The sequence below is a fragment of the Anopheles gambiae genome, chromosome 2 (genome assembly GCF_943734735.2).
Source record: "Anopheles gambiae chromosome 2, idAnoGambNW_F1_1, whole genome shotgun sequence".
Taxonomy (NCBI): Eukaryota; Metazoa; Arthropoda; class Insecta; order Diptera; family Culicidae; genus Anopheles; species Anopheles gambiae.
In genome coordinates, this window is record NC_064601.1 from 39261531 (window position 1) to 39278230 (window position 16700).

The 16700-nt window shown below is 46.7% G+C and overlaps 1 protein-coding gene across 5 annotated transcripts in view; it reads left to right on the forward strand.

Annotated features, from left to right (window-relative positions):
• The first annotated feature begins 5051 nt into the window (after nt 1-5051).
• Nucleotides 5052-16700, forward strand: part of LOC5667469 (protein eva-1) — a 94955-nt gene continuing 83306 nt past the window's right edge. For 2 of the 5 annotated variants that reach the window (XM_061644863.1, XM_061644867.1), the window contains exon 1: nt 5052-5327. The gene's annotated coding sequence lies outside the window, so the exon portion shown is untranslated. Of the gene's footprint in view, nt 5328-7318; nt 7460-16700 lie in introns of all 5 variants that reach the window. The other 3 variants (XM_061644865.1, XM_061644866.1, XM_061644868.1) reach the window with 3 other exon arrangements.

The window sequence follows — 16700 nt, forward strand, 5'->3', positions numbered from 1 at the left end:
AATTTGAACGTTGAAAGCGTAAATATATCTGGAGAGCAATAGTATTTATAATGCTAGCAATACACATTTCACATTACTTTCCTTCGATCACTTAAAAAACCACGTATGAGGCACACATTTAGTTTGAAGACCTTAGCATTAGTATAATCAGCTAGCTATGTCAGAATATGTCATTTGACCAGACAGACATAGGTCGACAGAGAAAAGGTCAAGCTGTCTGGAAGACTCAGCTTCCAGCTAACAATTCCTCAAATCCATTCTCGGATTGCGTATTTCACACCAACAAGAAACGTTTAACGTTTTCTATAAACGTTTTCTCTTGATCTATTGCTGGAATTCCTCTCTATTATTATCATGTCTATCGTGTTAGATCAAGCCTACCTATCTCATTGCAAATATTCACCCCTGCTGACAACGGTCACTCTGCCCTTCCATTAAACGGTTCTAAAATAAGCTGCAATTTACGTGCAAAAATAAAATTCACATCAAACCTTGGCCACCCGGTCGCAAGAAGAGCTATTTCCGGTACCACCGATCTGATAAAAGCGACACCTCACACATGTCCGACAACAAAGGGACGATTTCCCCATCTTCATCAGCTTGATCGGCTGGTGCTGATAAGTGTGGGTCCTTCAATTAGGCAGCTCAGTTCAAGATGCTTGACTCAGGAACTGCTGCGCCTAGCGTGCATCGGTAGCTGCCGAACGGGGTATTTCACTGCAATTAGAAACGTCCACTCGGGGCCCGTGCGAAGGTTGACGTACTTTAAACCCGTGCTGCTGCAAAGCGTTTTCGGAGGTGGCGATGGAAATGGGCATGCTTTGAATTTTATCTGCCCTATCGACATATACGTCACCTTCAATCGCTGCGGAAATCACGTCCCACGTTCGATGGGAGATCGAACGAGGTGAGTGTCTCGCACTCGAGTCGGCCCTCGCGAACACGAGCAAGCCACAAGAACATCGTCTAATTAGAGAAGCGTGCCCAATTACGAGGCTCACCAAAGCCATTTCAGCTCCGATGTCTGACAATCTGGCGTCTATTAAGAACGTGCTCAACGGATCCTCCCGCGTCATTTCGGGTGACATTCTTTGGTGGCGCGTTCGTTTTTTTTTTGTAGCTGCTTTTCTTCCTTCCTTGCCGCCCGTGAATGGAAGAAAAATGAGCCAATGAAAAATCTATTAAAGCTAAATGCTGAACCGATGTAAGCAGACCATAAAACTACTTATTTGACAAGAACGACATTCCGGTCCGGGTCCAGCCCGGCTTCTTTACATGCGCCCTCCGTAGGCGCACCGTTCAAAGGAACCGTCACCGTGGCGGGACCCTTTTTCCAGCGAGTAGGCCCGAGAAGCGGCGCCCCTCCGGAACTCATTCGCCCACGAACCGTACCGCTGCTTAAGTGCGGAATCGGTCGCGGTCTCGGGTCTGGGTCCAAAAATAGAACAATTCTTTTCTTGCGCTGCATACCCGGTACCACACGGCTGCCGCAGACACGCATCGAGGCTAGGCGAGGCCATAAAGCCGTGGTACGGTCTGCGAATGATTAAGAGCACATGTGTGCGGCATCTGGGCCCATGGGCCCAGGCATTAGGGCTGCACGCCACGGACGGAACCCTTGCGTTGCCGGCAGCCCGTCATCGTCGGCAGCTTCTGGACAACTTTTCGCTCGCGCTCGTAAAACTCCCGGGCACTGGATTTGCTGGAAAATCACGCTCCCGACGCGAAGGCCCGACGATGCTGGCGTGACACTTTCGAGCGCACTTTCCCCGCAACCAGCGCCACTTCCGCAAACACACCGTTCTGCGACCGTGGTGGTTCGGGTTACCACCGATGTTGAAGTGGATCACTTTGCCCGTCACCCGTCGATGTTTGGCGGTGGCTGATGGTTTAGTTTGTTGTTTTTTTCTTTACCTCTCTTCCTCTCTCTGTCCCACGCTCTCACGTCCTTCCTTTCTGAGAAGCGCATCACATCGGTATCGTGTTGGGCGAGAAAGACATCGACAAGCCGAGGGTCGAAGGTTCATTGCCAAGTTCCTCGAGTGCTATGGTAACCTCGCGGTCGTTTTGGGTTTCACCCGCTCTGTCGAAGTGCAGCGTGCAAAGCATGGCCTAGCTCTGTGGCGTCTCTGCCCGCTGCAACGAACATGCATTCCACATACACACACACACACACACGCATGCCCACTCCCGTACACGATGCTTCATACCCGTTGCACATTAATCGGATATCTCTGATTCACTTCGTGGTGTTTCGTGCTATCGCGGCCTGCATCGGTTACTCCCTTTTTTGGGGTTGGAGGAGGTGAACACAGTCACCGAGGACAGGTTGGTCGTTGCCAGACATTGTGGTTTTGGTAGGATCGTTGCTTTGAAGCACTGGCCCTGTGCGATGAGTGATTGTCTGATGCACTTTGGGCAAGTCGGAGAAGGGCGAGCGAGATGTGCATGTGATGCATCTGGAACGAAACCCCTTTACGAGATGCATACATTCAAGGACCGGTGGATGAGACGAACGGAACGAACCATCGGTAGGGCGGTATAGGGCAGGCAAGAACGGGCTTGTGTGAATAATGCGGCGTCTGAAGTGTACGACATGTGTCACGAGCGGTAGCATAATCAGAGCCACAAGCAGTTGGACTTTAGCCTATACAATGTTCTCGGAATTCGATAGAACCATTTCGATCTCATTTTCGAATGTCAATGGATTTACCATTGTTTCGCGGACTCCTACAGATGTTAATTGCAATTGTAATACCATTGAAACCCTTGCATTCCAGTGTCAAATTGTGTCTTTAAGGTTTTGTCCTGTGCAACAACAGTAAAAATGTAACATTCATTTATTCACCCGCACCCACTCGGAACCATGAGCTGGAATGCAGTTACGCACGTTTATGCGATCCATTTGTTTCGCCTGGCAGGATTCTCTCCCGGCAGTCTGCCTTTGTCGGTGGGTGTAGCGGTATTTGTTGCATTTGCACTGCACCCGGCAGACAGAGTTGCGGCACCGTGCAACTACATCGTAACCATTTTGTTGAGGGAAGTGGCTGCAGTAGAGTGTTTCGATTGTGCTGCTGCTGCTGCTGCAGAAGCTGGGTTGTATTGTGTGGTGCTGGCGATGCACGACTAGTCCTAAAGACCCCGTTCCCCGAAGCTGGCAAATGACGCGCTGCAAATGGGTTCCGATTTTGAGCGGCAGCTCCGGCAGCACCAAACTGCCATCGTCTGGGAGCAGAGCAGTGGAACAATCATGGAACGTTTCGGAATGGAAATGTGCTTGTTATGATGGACATTTAGGCGAGCAGTGTTTTTATTTTCTCCGAAAGGACTACGTACCCTGCGTGGGTACACTTGAGTGGACCACTCACGCAACGGAAGCTGTGTTCTCCCTGCGCTTAGAAACATTCCATCTCCCATACCCATGGGAGACGGAAATTTAGAAAGAACCAATTTTTCCTGCTTCCTTCTTTCATTGCTTTCCTTGAAGCTGGCGCCGGTCAAGGCCGCGCCGACGAGCGTATGCTGGGCTGTGTAAAGGATTTTGCGGCCAATGACGATGACGGCTGTGGGCTCTTGTTCACCGAGCGACAGCTTGACGTGTGTGAACCATGTGTTGGGAAGGATGATGTTTTGCAGTCAGCATATCTTCGACGGCAGCATAGCCGTAGTGGAAGATGAACATAAATATTAATGAAAAACAGTAAAATCTTCGCTCGCACTGTCAACGCGTCGAGCGTTAGCCTACGGGTGGGAGGCGGTGTTGCGGCGAGGGAGTAAAAGCCGCTTTTGTGGGCTGATTTAAGTGAACGCATGAATCGTTTTTCAGCGTGGTTCATTATTTTGTTTCAAAACCGTTTCAGCGGGCTCTGCGTCTTTGATTTGGTAGCGCGTTTGTGATGGGTTTTAAATAGATTTATGAACATTGCCTCATTTTACATTTTACATTACATTTTAATTTTGTTCGACAGGATCGTTCTTTAGCTGCTTCGTGTGTTTTTAGTGTTGATCGTTGAACCTATTTGTGTGGATATGTTTTTGCTTTTCAGTCTATGTTTCTAAGTAAAGAAATGTTATTTTTTAAACGTTTTGTCATGAGTTTATTTTATCTGCCACCTTCCATTCATGAAATGATAAAACAAATACTAATAATGTTTTTTCCATAAATCCGATTAAAACCATAAGCATCCGTTTTTTCCCTATATTTGTTATGTGTGTAGCACCATCTGCATTACAATGTAGCGAATACCATTAACAACACACGAGCTTTTATATGCCGATTCATTGCACCGGCTCAATGGGGGAATCTCTACCAACAACACTAAAAGGTGTGGGACGCTTAAATCCAATCCCGCTTATCATCATAAACTTTATCATTCCCTGTGGGTGCGAAAATTTCGCATTCAAAAATGCATGTGCATCTATCAACCCGTCCGGATTTGTAATGATTGTGTCCCTGTTTTTTCGCCTGCCTTTGGACGGGGGAAGAGAGCACACCGGAAATGGGTGCGCTCCTTACCACCTACGGCCAGCGCATCGAAATCGGTGAAAGCGAATGAAAACAATCACACTTACACCCAATTCCTGTAGGCAACGCTGACAGCTGGAGCGTAGTCGCAAAAGCGTGCTCAACCTGTGCGAACTACGGGAGAGCAAAAATTGAGCGCGCGTTTTTCCCGAAAAAAAAAACCAAAATGCTGTCAGTATGCTGGCAGAAAATGGCCAGCATCGTTCCTGCTGCGAAAGGTGTGCGAGAGCCACAGTGGAGAGCAAATGCGATGCCGATTTCCTACCCCAAGCTGTTCCAAGCGAGAGAATCCTGACCCACAACAAACCCGTACAGCGCACACACACACAGCTACCGTTTGAGAAAATGGGGAAAATATGCACGGAGCAGCCAATCCAAGGCGAGAGCGCCCGAGAGCGAAAAAAGAGAGTGAGAGAGGCACGTGAAAGGAAAAACCCCGATTTTCCTCCACCAAGAGCGACAGGAATGTTGTGCTCCCACAATGCTGCTGGCTGATGCTCCGTGTGTATGGCAGGTAACGCATGGTAACGGAGATTGCAATGTTGCTGTGATTTGAGCATCGCTCTGCCAGCGAAGGAATCTCGACCCGGCGTCAGTCTTGCTGTGAACGTGCGACGGTTCGGCTCGAAGACGGCAACGCGATTTCGCGGACGTTCGCGGCACATTCGGTGGATTCGGTTAGACGAAGCGTTTGTGTGTGTGTGAGAGTGAGAGTGAGCCTTAGGGCGAGTGGGCACGAGATGATCGTACGCGTACGCTGATCATGGGCTGATACTACTGTCTGGTGCATACGTTCGAACGCGTAAGTTGGAAGAAAAATAGCAAATAGCACACGAAAATATCACTGTCAAGGATAGGGCAGTGGTTTGGTGGTGCTCGGTGGGAAGATTAACGAGGTGGAGAGGAGTGAGGAGTGAAGTTCGTTTGTCTGAAAAATAATAACGAGTCAAGAGTCAAGAAATATGCTGTACTGCAGCCATCTGTCGCTACATTCGAGTGTGCCAATGGGATAAAGTGCAAACGCGTAAAGTAAAAGTTGTTGCCTGCCCCCCCCCCCCCCCCCCCCCCTCATTGTGTGTATGTGATGTTTGAGCATTTTTCAAACATGCTTCCTATGAGTATGTTCATGCTTCCGTGCGTGCGTGCGTGCGTGTTTTGCAAAAACAAAACATATAACACAACAACAGCAACAACAACAACAAAAACGGAATGCTGTAGCTGTGCTCTCAGCAACTTCAGCCACGATCACATCCGCCAACCGCGCAGCGTCGCGTGAATATTGCACTGTGTGCTAAAAATAAATGAAGCAGAAGGAATTCCGCCAGCGTCTTGCCAGCCGTGCCAATCCCCTCTCCGTTTGCTCGGCTTGACCCGCAGGGGCCACAGCCGGCCCCGAACCCTGGGTGCAAAAAGAAAATAAAATAAAAGTGAATTTTCATCAACCATCCCTTTTTTTCCGGAAGCGAGGCACCGAGTTTTGTGGTAAACAAAATTGGGTCTATTCACCACAACAACAACAACAGCAGCAGGACACACACACACATACATGCGCATCCTGTAGCATGGTGGTCCCTGGTGGTTGTTAGTAGTGCTTGCCGCGAAAAAGGTACTCCAGTGGCTCGCAGTGGCTGTGTTTGATTGTGTGCAGGCCCGCGGGCGCTCGGTGCGTTCCAGCTACGCCAAAAAACCGCAAACGGATCCAGGGCGGAATCGAAACGTACTCTCCATCCTGCAGGATGTATGGGACTTCCGAGTGCTATGTATGTATGTGTGAGTGTGTGTGTGTGTTGAATGGTGTATGGAAACAGATGGTTGGAGCGCAGCCTGTGCAGGCAGCATCAATAAAAACAACCCCGATAACGACCAAATAATAGAACGAGCGTCCAAAATTGGATTATTAATTTGGCGAACGGCAGCAATAGATTAACACAAGATAATGTGTGATAGCGTTGAGTGTTAATGGTGAAATATGAAACGAAAACAGACGTCCGAGTGTGTGTAAAGAAATGAAATCCTTTAAAAGAAAGAGCATTCAATCTCTTAGTAAAAAAAGTGCCAACAGTGTGATTAAATACTCGTAACCGGCATGCAGTTTAAATTAAGGCTAAAATCAACACGGTTCTATCAGTGTGCTTCTTTTGACAAGTAACATAAAAGTGACGAATCGCGCTAACATTACCCGCACGCGATCCCTTTGATGTTCTGGTGCGTTTGATATGTTTGCTCGTTCGAGATGCAATTGTTTGTGTACGGGAGTTAAGTTCGCTTGTGTATTCGTTTGATTGCATTTTGCGCTTTTTATCTCTGTCTCTCTCTCTCTTTCTCTCTCTATCTCTCTCTCTCTCTTTCAAGTGAAGGGAAATCGATTCGATGAAATGTATCATGGTGTTGACTTTGGAGGGTAAATTTAAAAAGAGCATAACGTTCTTCTTAAAAAAATCCACTCACTGCGTTTTGAAGGAGTTTTTTGTCAGTAATTGAACATTTTAAGCAGAATTTCCATTTGCCATAATTTCGGATGGTTGGGAAATTTGGCAAAAATTCCCAAAATTGATTTGCTCTAACGAACATTCGCTGGAATGAACGTTTTCCCTGAAATCCTGTCCGCTGTGGTGAGAAATTGATTTCTTTGTAACCGTTTCCCCGCACGCTTGTGGGCTGGTACGGCTTTACGCAAGCCCTGTTTTCCCGCTAGCATGCGTTTAATCAAAATGTAATTACTTCTTAAACAACCCTGCCTCGGTTTGGCAGCAGCGTGTATCGTGTATTATAAGATTGACGTTTTTTGATTAGCTTTACCTTATCTCACGATGCGTTGCCGACTCGTACAGCTCAAAGGGATAACGCATGTACGCTTGCTGTACCACTAATGGTAGTATTAGGCTAAAACCATGCTACTCACCGTCCCGTCCCGTGCATCCCACTCTGCGCAAGGTAAGGATCATGATGATGATGATGATGATGATGATGATGGTGATGCGTATGTTGATTATAAATGTAATTAAAAAAACATTCCATATTTATATTCCATCCCCTTAAACGAGCCGGATAAGGTTTGAAAAATTGAGTTTACCTTTTTACTCGAGGGTTTGCTGCGACGGCTATCCGGCTAAACCCGACAGCTTGGAACGGAAGGATAAGAAAATCCAACCTGTGGATAGGGTTATGGGACAGGGGTGAGAAGAAATCGAGTGGGAAGCTCAGGGACGCGTTTCGTAAAGCCGACGATAACCGTAATGGCGCAATAATGCTTCCACCGGCAACACGACACACGCGGTTAGAGGGTTTTGCTGATGACGTGGAAGGATCATGATGCGAATGATAATGATGATGCTGCTGCTGCTGCTGCTGCCGGAGCGACACGTAGGCAAACAGTTGCAAGACGGTACGGCGCCCATCGCACAACACCCGTGGCGGATCCCCTTTAGCTAATGGGTTTCATTTTGCAGTTTTACTGCCGATGAGGGCTAGGGAGTCGATGCGGTCCCGTCGGTAAGGAGCCAAGCCTTGCCCAATATGCGGATCAATGCGAATGTGCGGGCAAAAGGAAAAGACGTTCGAATTGCTCAGTACGTATTCCGACGTTTGATAGCTTGCTGCCTAGACTTTTCCCCGTGTCAAATGTACACGTGCGTGCTCACGAGTCGCTAGCCAGAAATGTTGCGAGCAAGTTTTTGGATTTCTGTGGCTCGGCCCACTCACAAGCGTGAGCGGGCACACGAACACATACGGTTCAGTTGGCAGATCTCTTGAAACAAATTTCCTTTGATTGACTTGATGTCTAGACAGGGCCGGGTTTGTTGGGATTTGAATGATTTTTCTTCACCCGAGTTGCTGAGTTACTGCTGAGGCGTCTCCACCGTGTACCAAGCAGCAGGTACAAACCACGCGCGCGGTCTGTGGTTATATGTAGTTAAATATGAACACATGCCTTGAGCAACTTGAGGGATCAAAAGAAAATTAATGCCAAAGTTTCGAGCAGAAGGCAAGATAAACTTTGTTGGTTTGTTAACGGAGAAATTCGAGAAAATGTTGAGACAGTTTACCACTTTAAGATTGGATCCCTCGGAATACGATTAATGTTCGTTTGTTATGTTTATGTTTCTTGGTTCGATTTTAAATGAGATGGAGTATCACTTCAAGTTTTTGAAGAATGAGTTTTTTAGCAGCACACAATGCAGAATGTAAAGTCCTTGGAGAGTCATATGCAATTAAATCACGGTGTCGTTTAACAACAACAAGCAATACAGGCATTAAAGGGCCACAACAAAACATTGAATTTAACGAATAATAAAAAATAACTTTACCAGGATTTAATATAGCGAATACCCCACCCGATAATGTTACAATTCCTTCTCACACACACATTGGTAGACGACGGCTCATATATCCCGCATACTGTTGTCCATCAGTGCCGGAACAAAACGTGCAATTATAAAATGAGACAACTTTCCGCTCGCCCAACGCAGGAAAGCATCCAGACGGGGACCAACTGTTGAAGATAGCCGTAAGTCGTACCATAAACTTTAATTGAAACGGTAATGGAGTTGAAGAAGTCCGCTTGAAGACGGTGTGGTTTAGCATCCTAGTACCACACCCATCCCGGCGGCGTACTCGGCTCTCGGAGCTGTTTGCGGTGTGCCAGCTCGAAGCGTCGACAACAAGTTCTTCCCCCCTGGAGGGCTACATTGAATCTTGACCAACCCAACTGGGAAAAGCGAAACATTCATCGCTGGCGAAATGGCTGAGACAGTCCCTCAGGGGGAAGGGTAAACTTTGAACCTCCAAGGAAGTGATTCCCGCCTAGGTACTATTCCGGCGGCCTGCTCTAGGGCATACCAGCCGGCGCTGATACTGAACAGCGTCTGTGCCCAGTCCGGAACAGATCGGATTTCGTTCAATCGAAACGTTCTGCATTATCTATTTAGTTGGACGAGATTAAATTCATTCCGAGCCTCCGGGGCTGGATGTGGACACATCGGGCTGTGATAGAGGTTTTGAAGCGGATTTGATCCGTCTGTGCACGATGTGTTACTGAAAGCCGTCAGCGTTTGCATCGAACAAATCGAACAACATCTTCACTAGAACCACAGCTTGAACATGCCTTAGGTCGTTGTGTATGGTTTCCCTTCCGTAAGCACGCTGTATGTTTCTAGTCAACGAAGACGCTGTGGAGCGGCGAGCTGTGTCAACTCACACGTCGTCAGCTTTGGCAAGGAGTGAAGAAGCTGATGCCGGGCACCAGCGTTCGCATTCGTCGAGCGGAAAGCTAGCCAACATGCAAATCAGTTGTTTGTTTTGTTTCTCCTATCCAACGGTGGTGCAGTGGCTGCGAGCTGTTTAAAGCACAATCCGGGCCATGTTTGTTGTTGTTGCTGTCAGCCCGCCTGAACGAACAGCCATTTGGCGATAAATCGTGCACAGTGCTTTCCGGGTCGAAGTCTATCAATTGGCAGACTGGTGTGTGTCAGTGTGTTTGTGTTGATTTTGTACAACGCTTTCGACTCGAGAAAGGCCTAAACAGATGCACAAATCGTTGAAAGATACGGCTCTATAAGTGCATTGTTCGAAGCGAATCGATTCTCTCTCACCACTGCCCTCAGAAGTGTGCACCTCTCCTTCACAAAACATTAACCGCTACGGAAGGAAAACGACCTGCTGTAGCTAAGAGGCATCCGTTCGGATCGTTAGCAGAAAAAAGAGGTTGGCAGGAACAGGAAAAGGGCCGTTCAAAAGTTGCACTACGTCTTTTACTTCTTTTTTTCTCTCTCTCCATTGGTTGAAACTTCTTCTCCTGTCGGTTTATTTCTCCCGACACCCTATCGCACACAAGATATCGCCACCGAGTTAATGGTGTCTCGTTCGGTTGCAGAAGGACTGCACAATGGCAGCAGGAGAGGCTCGCCCCAGCCAAGAAGTTCGTCTCGGATGCTTGTCCAGTCGGTCGAGCGGTTCCGGACGGAGAGGAAACCGAACCACAAACAGTCGACTTCCCGAAAACTGAAAACGATTGAGCTGATAGATCCTCCTCTCCGCTGGGCTCATGTCGGGGCCCGTGACAGGTCGGTCTCTCGAGAACGATATGAATACAGATAATAATGACTTTTATTGTGCTTCAAACGAGAGCAGAATCTTTATTCATACAAGCATCATAAACCTGCCATTGAGCTCCCGGTGGCTGGCCCGCACCGTGTGACGCTTGTCCGAGGTTAGGGCGAGGACCAGCGGGCGATCAGTTAAGAACGGCTTCATTTCGCATCTTTCTTGGAAGCGGCTCCTTATTGTCGGGACCGTCTCCCGTCTGGGGAGGGAGGGGTTTCTTTTGTTGTTGGTGGTGTTGTTACGGTGTCCGCCAGCAGTCGTGCTCCTGATGTCCCAAACGGCTACCGACGCCGATGCCGATAGACACAACTGAGTGAAACCATTCTAGCCATTCACCCCGCAGTCGTTTGCTATTCGATAGTACCAAAAGGGTCTAGCCGACACTCTTCATTCCCCGGGGGGAGAGAAACAGGCTACGGCGAGAGCTGCTACGGGGAAGGTTCTTCGGTGCGGTTCCGATCGAGCGACAGGAAGCGATTTCCAGGTTAGTGTTCCAGATATGAGGAATCATCATAAATGCACACAACTTGAATAGAGACCAGAGCGCTCTCGAGCCTGGCTGGCGTTGTTGTAGGCTTTAGGATTTTCATTTTTATGTTGTCTTGCCTTTGAACCACCGTAACGGGGCGGAAGAAATCGGGCTGAGGGTGCCCCACGGTACGGACGGCATTGTGAACGCACGAGCTTTCTAGCACCACGCGCTAGATTGATGTTCCTTGTTCGGCAATAGAGGCTTATCCGTGACATAAATGCCTAAACGGCTGTCTTCTACACCGAAGCGCTCAGCGCTGTTTCTTGCGTTCTACCGTATCGTCTATTACGGAACGACAGAGCGAGGACCCCGATGATGAGGGTGAAGCAGGAAGCAGCACCCCTGCCCTGACGAGTTGTCAGGTGGCGCCATTTTGTTGGTGCTATTTTCTTTTATCATCGTTTTTGAAACCAGCATTCTAGCAGGCGTTTGTCGGCAGGCAGGCAGGCGTTTGTCGTTCCGTAACGCTAGACATTGGAGAACATTGGAGCATGTTTTAACCCAAATCGGTTAGCAAAATGAAAATAGAAGCTCCGCTGCTTGCTTCCAGTGGGTTGAAAAAAAAACTGCGCGACGAATTCTTCACGCTTGACGATTAAGTTAAAGGTAGGTTAAATACACGCTGGTGCTATTTCCGTTTGTCGGAGCAAACAAAGCGGCGCTACCAATGGGAATGATAGAATAAGCGCATTTGTGGGGAGTTTTGGAATTCGTCTGCAAGCATCCATATGGTCTTTTGTTTGCGTGTTTAAGATCATCTGCGAGACTTAGGATCTCTTTGTTGGAATGGGATTATCTATTGTCTGTCTGTAAAGCATTTTAGTCTCATTGTGGTAAACGGAAACCAATTCCCCAACGACATTCATAACAATTTTAAAACATGGCTTCCAAGCTAAATTGAAAGGTATCGCGACACACTGAAACGAGTTTATGTTTCTTTCTTACGCAGATGGTATCAACATTGGCACGCCGTTATGTCAGCTGTACCAAGCTCCAGCATATTCCGTAATTATTCAACATTATCAAGGATGTTATGTGTTGGTTATTTATGCCTGATCAATATTTACTCAATTAATCAATTATCTGCCTTTACATGAACTGATTGCAATCAATTTGCTTTGCGTTATTTGCTATTCCGTAATTGCTAATTGACATTGATGATTGTAACAACAAGCCGGTACTTAAGTATAATATTTCTAACTTATTACGAAACCTTTGCTCATTAACACGAACCTCTCACCACTAAGAGGCAAACTAAACAGTTTCGTTAGACACATGTAGAAAAAATATACATTGTTAAGCTCACTCGTCAGCAATTCACAATTCACCGTTGAAAAAGAGAGCAAACCATTTCTCAAACTAAACCATTGCACATCAAGACAAGTTTTAATGAATTCGAACACACCGTGACGCTCGACACCGTACCGCGCCCGAAGACGGATGGCGATTCGCAGAAAATATTCGCCACCATTCATTTTCCGGATCAGGATTCCCCGGCCCCGGCAACAAGCACGACCGACCCATTAATGGCTTAAAACATTAGAATTGCAGAGTGCCTACGTTCGGGGAATAAATTTGTGCCATAACGTGCTCAAGCATGCCGTCTCGCCAGGCCGCGCGACCCGTGGGTGACGAGATCGGCAGAAGCGAAACCCTGCAAGCACCTTCTCTTGCAGCACGGTGACCCTTCGGTGTCCAAGGGTTATTGTAGGCAAAGATAGGAGGCGCCCTTCACGGGTGGTTGGTGGCCATCCCATCTCACGTTTCGCGATACTCGCCGGTACCGGTCAAAATTGCGCGAATCACTCTTTTGTTGTACTTCCGGCGGGCATAATGTCACGAACGCAAAATAAATCAGCATCCGCATCCGGCATCCACGGTGCTCAATTTATTTTCCCTCGGTTCGGATCTCGTGTCAGATCGCTTTGAGTGGGGTGAGGGGGGAGGGGGGGGAGGGGGAATGGGAAGTGTGGACAGGCTGGTTGTATTGGGTTGAGTTTGTGATGATAAAGGCGACCGGGGTGTCATGGTAGACAAATTATGAATTTTCTTTTGCTTACCAATCGGTTTTGTTTTCAGGGCTCCATTCTGTTTTTTAGAACTATTACAAAATATTTATTTTTTACTACTACACTGGCTTGGACTGAAAGTGTATAAATAAACTTTAAACATATTCAATTTCAAACAGAACTCAGCAGACAAATCTGTTTGAATTTGACTTCTGAGTTGAAGATTTCAGCAAATGACAAAACCAAAACTTATTAATTTCTTAAAATTTAATTTTAAACTTATTAATAATCCCATTTTTAATTTAGAACCCCAACCTGGATCGACCAACATATACCAAATTTAATCATAAACTTACGAGGATTCATTGCACTGCATGGTGAACCGCTGAGCAGGAAAGTAGGAGTTTTTTTCGTATAAATCGAAATTTAATGCTCTTCTTGCTACAATTAATCTTTTATTCAGTAATTCTAAATCTTTAAATCCATTAGCAGAATCGAAACCAAAAAGCGATATTAATACACGCCCAAAAAAAGAGGAGGATTGGGGATGAGGATGCAACTTTCTTCCAAAGGACTGCTGTAACGATATTTATAATACAGCAATGACTCCTTAAAGACGCTTTTTTATTTATTTTTGCTGACCGTTACACTTTTTCTTACTGTTCCGCGGGCTTGGTAAATTTTTTGCAAGTTCGACATAGCTATCTCTGTTGAAAAGAAAAGGCAACGGAACCAATGGAAAGAAAATCAATAGAACGCTTAATCGGTCATATTTCTTCCATTAAACCCTTCTCGGTAGTGGCGTTTTTCCTGTCTCTGGGAAAATAAGTAACTTAACCCAAGGTGCCATCGTACCTGCCACGCCGCAGCAAACTTAGCTTCGTTAGGTTAGTGGAGCATGAGCTATGCAAAAACTGCCAGCTGAAAACATAAACCAGAAAGTTACGTTGACAACGGCAGTATGCTTCGGGTTGAACAGTCACCAACCCAGCATAAGAAGGAAAATACAACAACAAACAATCATCCCTTTTGTTTGCAACCGATCTTGATCGCTAACTTTTTTCTTAAGACAGACAAAGAGAGAGAGAGAGTGAGAGAGAGAGAGAGTGAGAGAGAGAGAGAGAGAACCAATCGGTCGTTCCGGTTTCTTGAAGCGTCGTTCAAACGGCCTTTCCTATTTGGTTTGCCTTCTTAGCTACCAGCTGATTCATCGCGCTGTTTACTCTACACAGCACTACCAACCCATTCGAACTTCCCCCCTCCCCAACGCACATATTGCTGGTATTTTTCTTTGTTTTATCTTTTCGTCCTACCCGGTTTGAAACCGTTCTATTCATTTATTCTGGGACGGTGTGGCTTTTGCTACTTTTAAATTCAAATTTTTCCCACAGCCAGAAAACGTGACGAAGGTTAAAAAACGAGCACGCCGTCAAAGGCGGGCGGAGGTAGGTAGGCCAACAGGGGCTAGTCCGATTTCGTTCGGTTGGCGCACGGACCGGAGTTGTCAAGGGGTCGCATTCACGAAGTTTATGCGCCCTGGAACGGCTCACGGGCGTACGGTTTTCATCCTTTTTCGGCGGTTACGGACCGTTTTCTGCAAGACGTTGCTCGAATAAATTAAACTGTTTTAATTAACTTTAAAACCGGTGGATCAATGACACTGGACAGTAAGACAGACGCGTCTATTCACACAAAACACACAAGTCACACGGGCGGTGGGGGCCACATTTCTCATCACCGAATAATGGTGGTGCTGCTGCTTTACTCACCGGGACCGGCAAAGAGGTGAACACGAGCGTGTGGTGCAAAATTAAAACACTCCTCACCCGCACCGAACCCTCCCTACAGTGTACTTTGTTTGTGTATGTGTGTGTTTTTCTTTTCTCCCCAAACCATCTCAAGACATTCGGGCGCCGCTTGCCCGTTCGATACGGCGGTGGGGGTCGCCTTTCGAAAAGCTGTGGCGGTGATGTGGCACAGCAAAACAATAAGATGACAGACGGGTGTTTCGTTAGAGAAGTCAAAAAGGACACTTGCTTCAGTATTAACCTTTTAAATTAACTGAGAAGAGCTTCGCGAGATAGGATCGGTGGTGCTATTTAGGGAGAGAGGGGGGAGAAGGGGAGCGAAAGCACACGCCACCAACCGGTCGGTTCATCCGTTCGTTCTGGGCTGTGAGGATTTGTGGCCAATTTTGCTTGCTGTGCACGTTTTTGCCTTCAGGGTTAGTTGTGCGTGCGTGTTTTCTCGTGTGTCTTTGCGGAATGTTTCGCTTGCTGTTCGTGTGGCTGTGTGTGTATGTGTGTGAGTGTCTGGAGCTGTTTGGCACAACAATTTATTCCCTGCAGCAACTGCTGGAAGGGCAGCTGAAACGATTTGAAAGTGAACCGGTCGACACACAGATAAATCGTGCGGAAGAGATTAGTAACGCAGAATGTTAATGGTTTGTAATGGGATGGACCATCATCTTGAGGGAGGGCGAATCGTTTACTGTGCAGGGGTTAACATCCAAGATAACACTGAGTAAATAATGAACGTTGTTGGTAATTGCTCCGAGATTTGAACCGTAAAATTATTTCAAAGTGAAAAATACTTTGCTCTGTGGAGAGTGTTTTTTTTTATTTCATTTTATATTCGATAAGTTTGGATTGGGGCTACTATATTAAATAACACATTTATTATAACACGAGAGTCAATGTAAAATAAAATTGCAATGTATTTCCCATGAGAACGATTCCCGCTACGTTTCTTATACTTAAAAAAGAAACGAAATGCAATTAGGGGAGAAAGTTTGAAGTATGTTTTCCATACCGCACTCGACCCACTGACACCATTCAGAAGAAAGTGAAGCGAGCGCTAGAAATGTCGCCTATTACCAAAATTACATTTCCGTGTCGTGTAGCACTTGTTTGAAGTTGAAACTTCACAGCCCAGGGACAGTTTAGGGAACGTGAGCGTGTGTCCTTGATTTGAATCGTGAGGATACCAGCAACCACCGACAAACATCATTGAATCCGGCACGGTCCAAACTTCCGTCCGCTTTACACGAACACTAGGCAAAAACCTCGAAACGTATCGCGCAGAAAGCATTTCGCGAACGGGACAGGACACGAAAATGAGAGAAAAACAGTAATTAACTTAATTAGTGAAGCATGGCTGACTTCGAACTTCATTTTATCTTTGTCACCGGCTAGGCTTGTGCTTGCGGTCCGTCCGGGTTGCGCGACGGTCACAAATCGGGGTCTTGTTGGATTACGAGTTTGTAGCTGGGTCCTGCGATCAATGCTGGAAGTAATGAAGCTCCCGTTGGCGAAGAGCAATTATGCGATATGCGGGAAGTGTTTGTCCACTGACTTCTGGGCTGCCCAGACACCCAGCTCAGTGTCATTGTTTCAAGGCCCTTTGGCCCAGAGAATATCTCCATAAGCAGTAATGTACATAATAAATGTCATCTTTTATCCTAACACAAACTGGCGCTACAATTCGCTACACTATGGATGGCAACTATCCACACACAAAAAAGGCGGTAATT